We start from the raw sequence: 6,693 nt of genomic DNA on the forward strand, positions 1-6,693 counted from the left end.
GAATGAAACAGTAGCTCCAGCAGCTACTTCTGTAGCTCTCAGCTCACAGATGGTAGGAGGTAAAAAAATTACAGGGGTCTCTTTGCTGGCACTTTGTTGTTTTTGCCCATACTCTAATCTGGGTTGGAGTCCTAGGTGGCAGCCCCATGGTGAGGAAGAGTAGTAGCCATCAGAGCCTGAGGCTACAGCAGAATAGGGACCCTCATCACAGTTCCAGGGCAGAAAACAGTGCTTCTGGTCACTCACAGGTCAGAGGAGTGGTAACCACACCTCTCTCATACAAGCTTGGAAGAACTGAAAACTTACAGATCCCTAGAAGTATCCCTGAAAATAGCTGCACAAAATCCCTGAAGCTTGAGACAGTACACCCTCCACCCTGGAAGCGGAGCCCTGCTTTAACAAATAGTTAAAAGTCAAGAAAGAAATTGGAAAAATGAGCAAACAGAAAAAAAAAATTCTGACCCTAGAAAGTTGCTTTGGTGACAAAGAAGATCAAAACACACACTCAGAAGATAACAAATCAAAGTTCCAACATTTAAAGCCACAAAGAAAAATATGAATTGGTCTCAGGCCATGGAAGAACTCAAAAAAGGATTTTGAAAATCAAGTAAGAAAGGTAGAATAAAAATTGGGAAGAGAAATGAGAGTGATTCAAGAAAATCATGAAAAAAAAAGAGTCAATAGCAAGCTTGGTAAAGGAGACAAAAAACCCCCCCAAAAAAACCACCTAAAAAAACGGAATAGGAATAGGATGAATGGTAAAAGAGGTACAAAAAGCCAGTAAAGAGAAAAATGCATTGAAAAGGAGAATTAGCCAAATGGAAAAAGAGGCACACAGATTCACTGAAGAAAAAAAAACAACTCCTTAAAAAGTAGAGTTGGCCAAATGGAAAAGGAGGTTCAAAACCTCACTGAAGAAAATAATTCTTAAAAATTAGAATTAAGCAAATGGAAGCTAATGACTTTATGAGAAATCAAGAAACAATAAACAAAATCAAAAGAATGAAAAAATAGAAGACAATGTCAAATATCTCATGGGAAAAGCATCTGACCTGGAAAATAGATCCAGGAGAGATAATTTAAAAATTATTGGACTACCTAAAAAAAAAAAGAGCCTAGATATCATTTTTCAAGAAATTATCAAGGAAAACTACCCTCATATTCTAGAACCAGAAGGTAAAATAGAAATTTTTAAAATCTACCAATCAGCTCCTGAAAGAGATCTCCCAAAATGAATATTACAGCCAAACTCCAGAGCTCCCATGTCAAGGGGACAATATTGTAACCAGCCAGAAAGAAACAAATCAAGTATCATGGAACCATAGTCAGGATAACACAAGACTTAACAACTTCTACATTAAAGGATCAGAAGGCTTGGAATATGATATTCAAGACAACAAAGAAGGAAGGTTTGCTACTAAGAATCACCTACCCTGTAAAACTGAGTATAATCCTTTGGGAGGGAAAAAGGATATTCAAGGAAATAGAAGACTTTCAAGCATTCTTGATGAAAAGGCTAGAGTTGAATAGAAAATTTGACTTTCAAATACAAGACTCAAGAGAACATATAAAGGTAAACAGGAAAGGGAAACCATAAGACAATAAGACTGAACTCTTCACATTTCTACATGGGAAGATGGTACGTGTAACTCATAAGAACTTTCTCATTATTAGGGCAGTTAGAAGGAGAATATATAGACAGAGGGCACAGATGTGAGTTGAATATGAAGGGATGATATCTAAAAAAATTAGGGTGAGAGAGAGGAGTGCACAGGGAGAAAGGAAAAGGGAGAGCTAGAATGGGGTAAATTATCTCACATAAAAGAGGCAAGAAAAAGCTTTTATAGTGGAGGGGAACATGAGGAGGAGTGGGTGAGTGAACCTTACTCTCATCAGAATTGGCTCAAAGAACCAACACACACTCAATTGGGTATAGAAATCTATCTTACCCTACAAGAACATAGGAAGGGAAGGGGATAAGAGAAGGTAGGGGTGACAAAAGAGGCGGCAGACTGGGGAGGTGGTAGTCAGAAGCAAAACACTTTTGAGGAGGGACAGGTAAAAGGAGAAAGAGAACAGAATAAATGGGGTAGGAATAGGAAGGAGGGAAATACGTTTAGCAATATTAACTGTGAAAAATTTTTGAAACAAGTTTTTCTGATAAAGGCTTCATTTCTCAAACATAGAGAATTGAGTCAAATTTATAAACATAAGAGCCATTTCCCAATTGATAAATGATCAAAAGATATGAATAGTTTTCAGATGAAGTAACCAAAGCTATCTATAGCCTTATGAAGAAATGCTCTAAGTCATTATTGATTGGAGAAATGCAAATTAAAACAATTCTGAGGTATAACCTCGTACTAATTAGATTGACTAATAGAATAGAAAAGGAAAAGTAGAAATGGAGGAGATGTGGGAAAAATGAGACATTAATGCATTATTGGCAGATTTGTGAATGGATTCAATGATTCTGTAGAGCAATTTGGTACTATGCCCAAAGGGCTATAAAACCATGCATACCGTTTGACCTAGCAATATTACTAGGTCTGTATCAAAAAGAGATAAAAATGGAAAAGGACCTATATGTAAAATATATATATATATATATATATATATATATATATATATATATATATTATATATATATGTATGTATATATATATATATATATATACACATATATATATATGTATGTATATATATATATATATATATATATATATATATATATATACACACATATTTATAGCAGCTCTTTTTGTGGTGATAAAGAATTGGAAGTTGAGGGGATGCCTATCAATTGGGAAATGACTGAACAAATTGTGATAATTTATTATTATGAAGGAATACTGTTGTGCTGCAAGAAATGATGAGCAGGATGTTCTCAGAAAAACCTGGAAAGACTTATATGAGCTGATGCAAAATGTAATGTACTGTGTCCAAAGTAAAAGCAATGTTGTAAGATGATCAGCTATGAATGACTTAGCTATTCTTACAATCCAGTGATCCAAGATAACTCTGAAGGACTTACGATGAAAAATGCCATCCATCCCCTGAGGAAGAAGTGATGGTTTTTGAATGCAGATTGAAGCATACTTTTTCCTTTTTTAATTTTTCTTGATTTTTTTTTTTGGGGGGGGGTCTATGTTTTCTTTCACAATGTGACCAATATGGACATATGTTTTGTATGACTACACATGTATAACCTATACTGAATTGCTTGCCTTCTCAATAAAGGCTGTGGTTAGGAAGGGAGATAATTTGGAACTTAATGTTTTAAAGACTGTTAAAAATTATTTTTACATGTAATTGGGGAAAAATAAAATACTAAGGAAAAACTCAAGTTTTGTGTTGCAATCATATCTCCAAAATGTAGTGTAGTTCTTTGGGCTGTAAGCCCAAACATGCAAAGTCAATGATATGGCTTAGTAAGAAAATAAAGGTGTTAGATCAATTTCATGCCAGACAATCTGCAGCCTAATTGACCAGCTGGTTAGAGACATTGAGTTTGCTGATCCCATCATCAGTCCCAGCCTCAAGGTTAAATGACTCACCTCTGCTATGCTCCCACATTTTTGAGACCTTTAAGGATTGCAAACAACTCATGAAACAAACATTGCTGATGGATTATTTCAAGCAGATGTATCTTTCCTGATTTCTAGTGCCATCCATCATGCATGTGAGACAGAGTATCAGAGGTGATGTTAAGTCCTCAACACACTAGGCATCCTCTGATAGCAGCAATAAAGTTCCAAAAACTTCTCCCTTGCTTTTCAAAGGGTGGCCAAGTACAAAGGTTTTATAGCAGTACAGTATATGGTACAATGCCCTCACAGTGCCATCTGATACAGCAGAAGGTAAGATGCAGGTTAAAAAATGTTTTAGTTTTAAAATTTCCTTTCCTATACAGTATAGTACTCTAGATTTCATGTGTTCTGAAAAGTGAATATTGTCTGAAATCTTTTTTAGATGTTAGCACAAAAGTTCACAAGATTTAGGTAATTACTAGTGAGAAAAAATATGTTGCATGTTGCTAATTTTATTTTGTGTACTGTGTTTTATGGGTTATTTTGTGGCTCCTGTGTTAGGAAAAGTGTGTGTTATCAGAATTGTTTTGTTATAAAGAATTGTATGTAGAAAAGCTTTTTTTTAAGTCATCTCTAGTAAAAGATTACTCTAGTAAAAGATTTTGGTAGTTGTGGGAACCTAACACCCTATTTCACATAAGTTCAATGTATCAACATTCATGTTTTTTACTTTCATACCTAGGAATATTACCCCCACAAAAATTGAGGATTGACTGTATGCTATTAACAAACATATTTAAATATTTTTGATGTCTCTCATTAATGTATTTCCTCTACCAGTTGACTGCAACCAATCCATGTCTCTTCTCCCTGTTCATATTTTATAATGCCTTTCCATAAATTCTCCATAAATGATATATCTAATGTACAAGAGATCTTCCCTTAAAAAAATTGTGGATACCAGTGTAGTATCTAGATGTCTGTTATTTCTCATACTTTTTGGCAATCAATAACTATTGTGACTATACACACACATCCTTATGTAATTATATACAATTTATGTTGCAAAAACATTTGAGTTTCAAATGTAGTAATGTAGGTATAAGCAATTGATGTACATTATGGGTAAATAATATCTATAAAAATGAAAATTCAGTCTGTTTAAAGATGGTGGCAGAGGAACCTCAGCAGCAGAAGCCATAGCCACTGGGAAGTGACTTCGAAGGAGTTAACTGTTGGCCTACGATGAAGCCACCATGGCCCAGCAGGACCGAATTCAGCAAGAGATTGCTGTTCAGAATCCACTGGTCTCTGAGCACCTGGAGCTCTCTGTGCTGCATAAGGAGTATGCAGAAGACAATATCTATCAACAGAAGATCAAGGACCTACAGAAAAAATACTCCTATGTCAGAAAGACCGGGCCCGATTGGCAACTGCTTCTACCAAGCCTTTGGGTTCTCGAACCTGGAGGCTCTTCTGGAAGACAGCAAGGAACTGCAGAGGTTCAAAGCCATCTCTGCCAAGAGCAAAGAGGACCTGGTGTCTCAGGGCTTCACCAAGTTCACAAATCATGATTTCCACAACACGTTCATGGACCTGATTGAGCAGGTGGAGAAGCAGACCTCAGTGGATGAACTGCTGGCCTCCTTCAATGACTAGAGCACTTACAACTACCTTGTGGTCTACCTGTGGCTACTCACCTCACGCTACCTGTAGTGCGAAAGCAAGTTCTTTGAACACTTCATCAAGGGAGGACTGAGCGTCAGGGAGTTTTGTCAGCAGGAGGTGAAGCCCATGTGCAAGAAGAGTGACCACATCCACATCATCGCGCTGGCGCAGGCCCTCAACATCTCCATCCAGGTGGAGTACATAGACCACGATGAGGGCGGCACCACCAACCCTCACGTCTTCCCGGAGGGCTCCGAGTCCAAGGTGTATCTGCTGTACAGACCGGACACTACGACATCTTGTACAAATAGGTGGGACAGCCCCGGCCCTGCCCACTACTGTCCACCAGTGCTGGGGCCAGTCCTGCCCCTCCCCCAGTTAACAGGCGTTTTTTTGTACGGAGGTTTTTTTGTAGTTGTAAATGGTAATATTTCACTCCCCTTTCCTGTCCCTATCACCTTTGACCTTGCATGTTTTATTAAAGAGGATGCTGGTGATGAAAAGAAAAAAAAAAGAAAATTCATTGTTGGACCATACATTTAGAGATAGAAGGTACTTTCAGAGTTCAAAAAAAAAATCAGCTACTATCTGATTGAGTTGATCCTAACATGGTTTTCTTCTACAACACTACTGAGCATGTAATTATTCACTTTTGTCTCAAAGACCTTCAGAGACAGGAAACCCCCTACTCTCTCAGTAAGCCCATTCTCCTTTTATAAAGCTCCAGTTGTCAGTAAGTTTTCCTTACATCAAACCTCAACCTGACTCTTTGTGATTTTGATCCATTATTCATAACTTTGCCCCTGAGGCTAAGCGGGGCACATATTATTCTTTTTCCTTGATAGAGTCTCTCATATACTTGAAAACGATTGTCATGTACCATTCCTCCCAAGTCTTCTATTCTGCGTGTTAAACATCTCCTCTTAACTTCAAAATATCATCTTAAAATTTGCCAGATTAATTTTGCCAATCAAAACTTTTGACCTTAAGATATGTTCAAAGAATAACATATACTCAAAGAAATATTAGGTTCTGCTCCAATGACTCTACATGTAGAATATATAATACACCCAGGGGATTGTGTGTTTTGGGGTTTGTCCTTCATTCTGCAAGAGGACCATGACATCAGGAAGATGTTGCCATGACTTGCAAGTGAATTGGATTTAAGTGAGGGAGGGCTGTGCAAAGTCACCAGCCTCACTTTCTCCTTCAGATCTATCTGGTTCCAGTGGCCAGATACAGATCAGGACAACTGAAGATGGCCCAGCCCTAACCTGTGAATCCTGTCTTTGAAGATCACATCATCAGTTCTCCAGGCAGGGAGAGAGATTTACAACATGCCCCATTGTACAACCTATGACCACCAACCTTGCTTTTCACCTCTTGCTCAGTAAATAATAATCATACCCACAGAATTATTGCTACTGGTAAGTTTGTGACGATGTGCTATCCTATGGCTTCAAAGAATCCCTGTGATTTCAATCACAGGCTGTCT

At 37.6% G+C, this 6,693-nt stretch overlaps 1 pseudogene; it reads left to right on the plus strand.

Moving 5' to 3' along the window:
- Positions 1-4,697: 4,697 nt before the first annotated feature.
- LOC110200914 (ubiquitin thioesterase OTUB1 pseudogene) lies at positions 4,698-5,509 on the plus strand (annotated as a pseudogene).
- Positions 5,510-6,693: the final 1,184 nt, after the last annotated feature.

Source organism: Phascolarctos cinereus, unplaced genomic scaffold (genome assembly GCF_003287225.1).
Source record: "Phascolarctos cinereus isolate Bilbo 61053 unplaced genomic scaffold, phaCin_HiC Scaffold_3;HRSCAF=262, whole genome shotgun sequence".
Taxonomy (NCBI): domain Eukaryota; kingdom Metazoa; phylum Chordata; class Mammalia; order Diprotodontia; family Phascolarctidae; genus Phascolarctos; species Phascolarctos cinereus.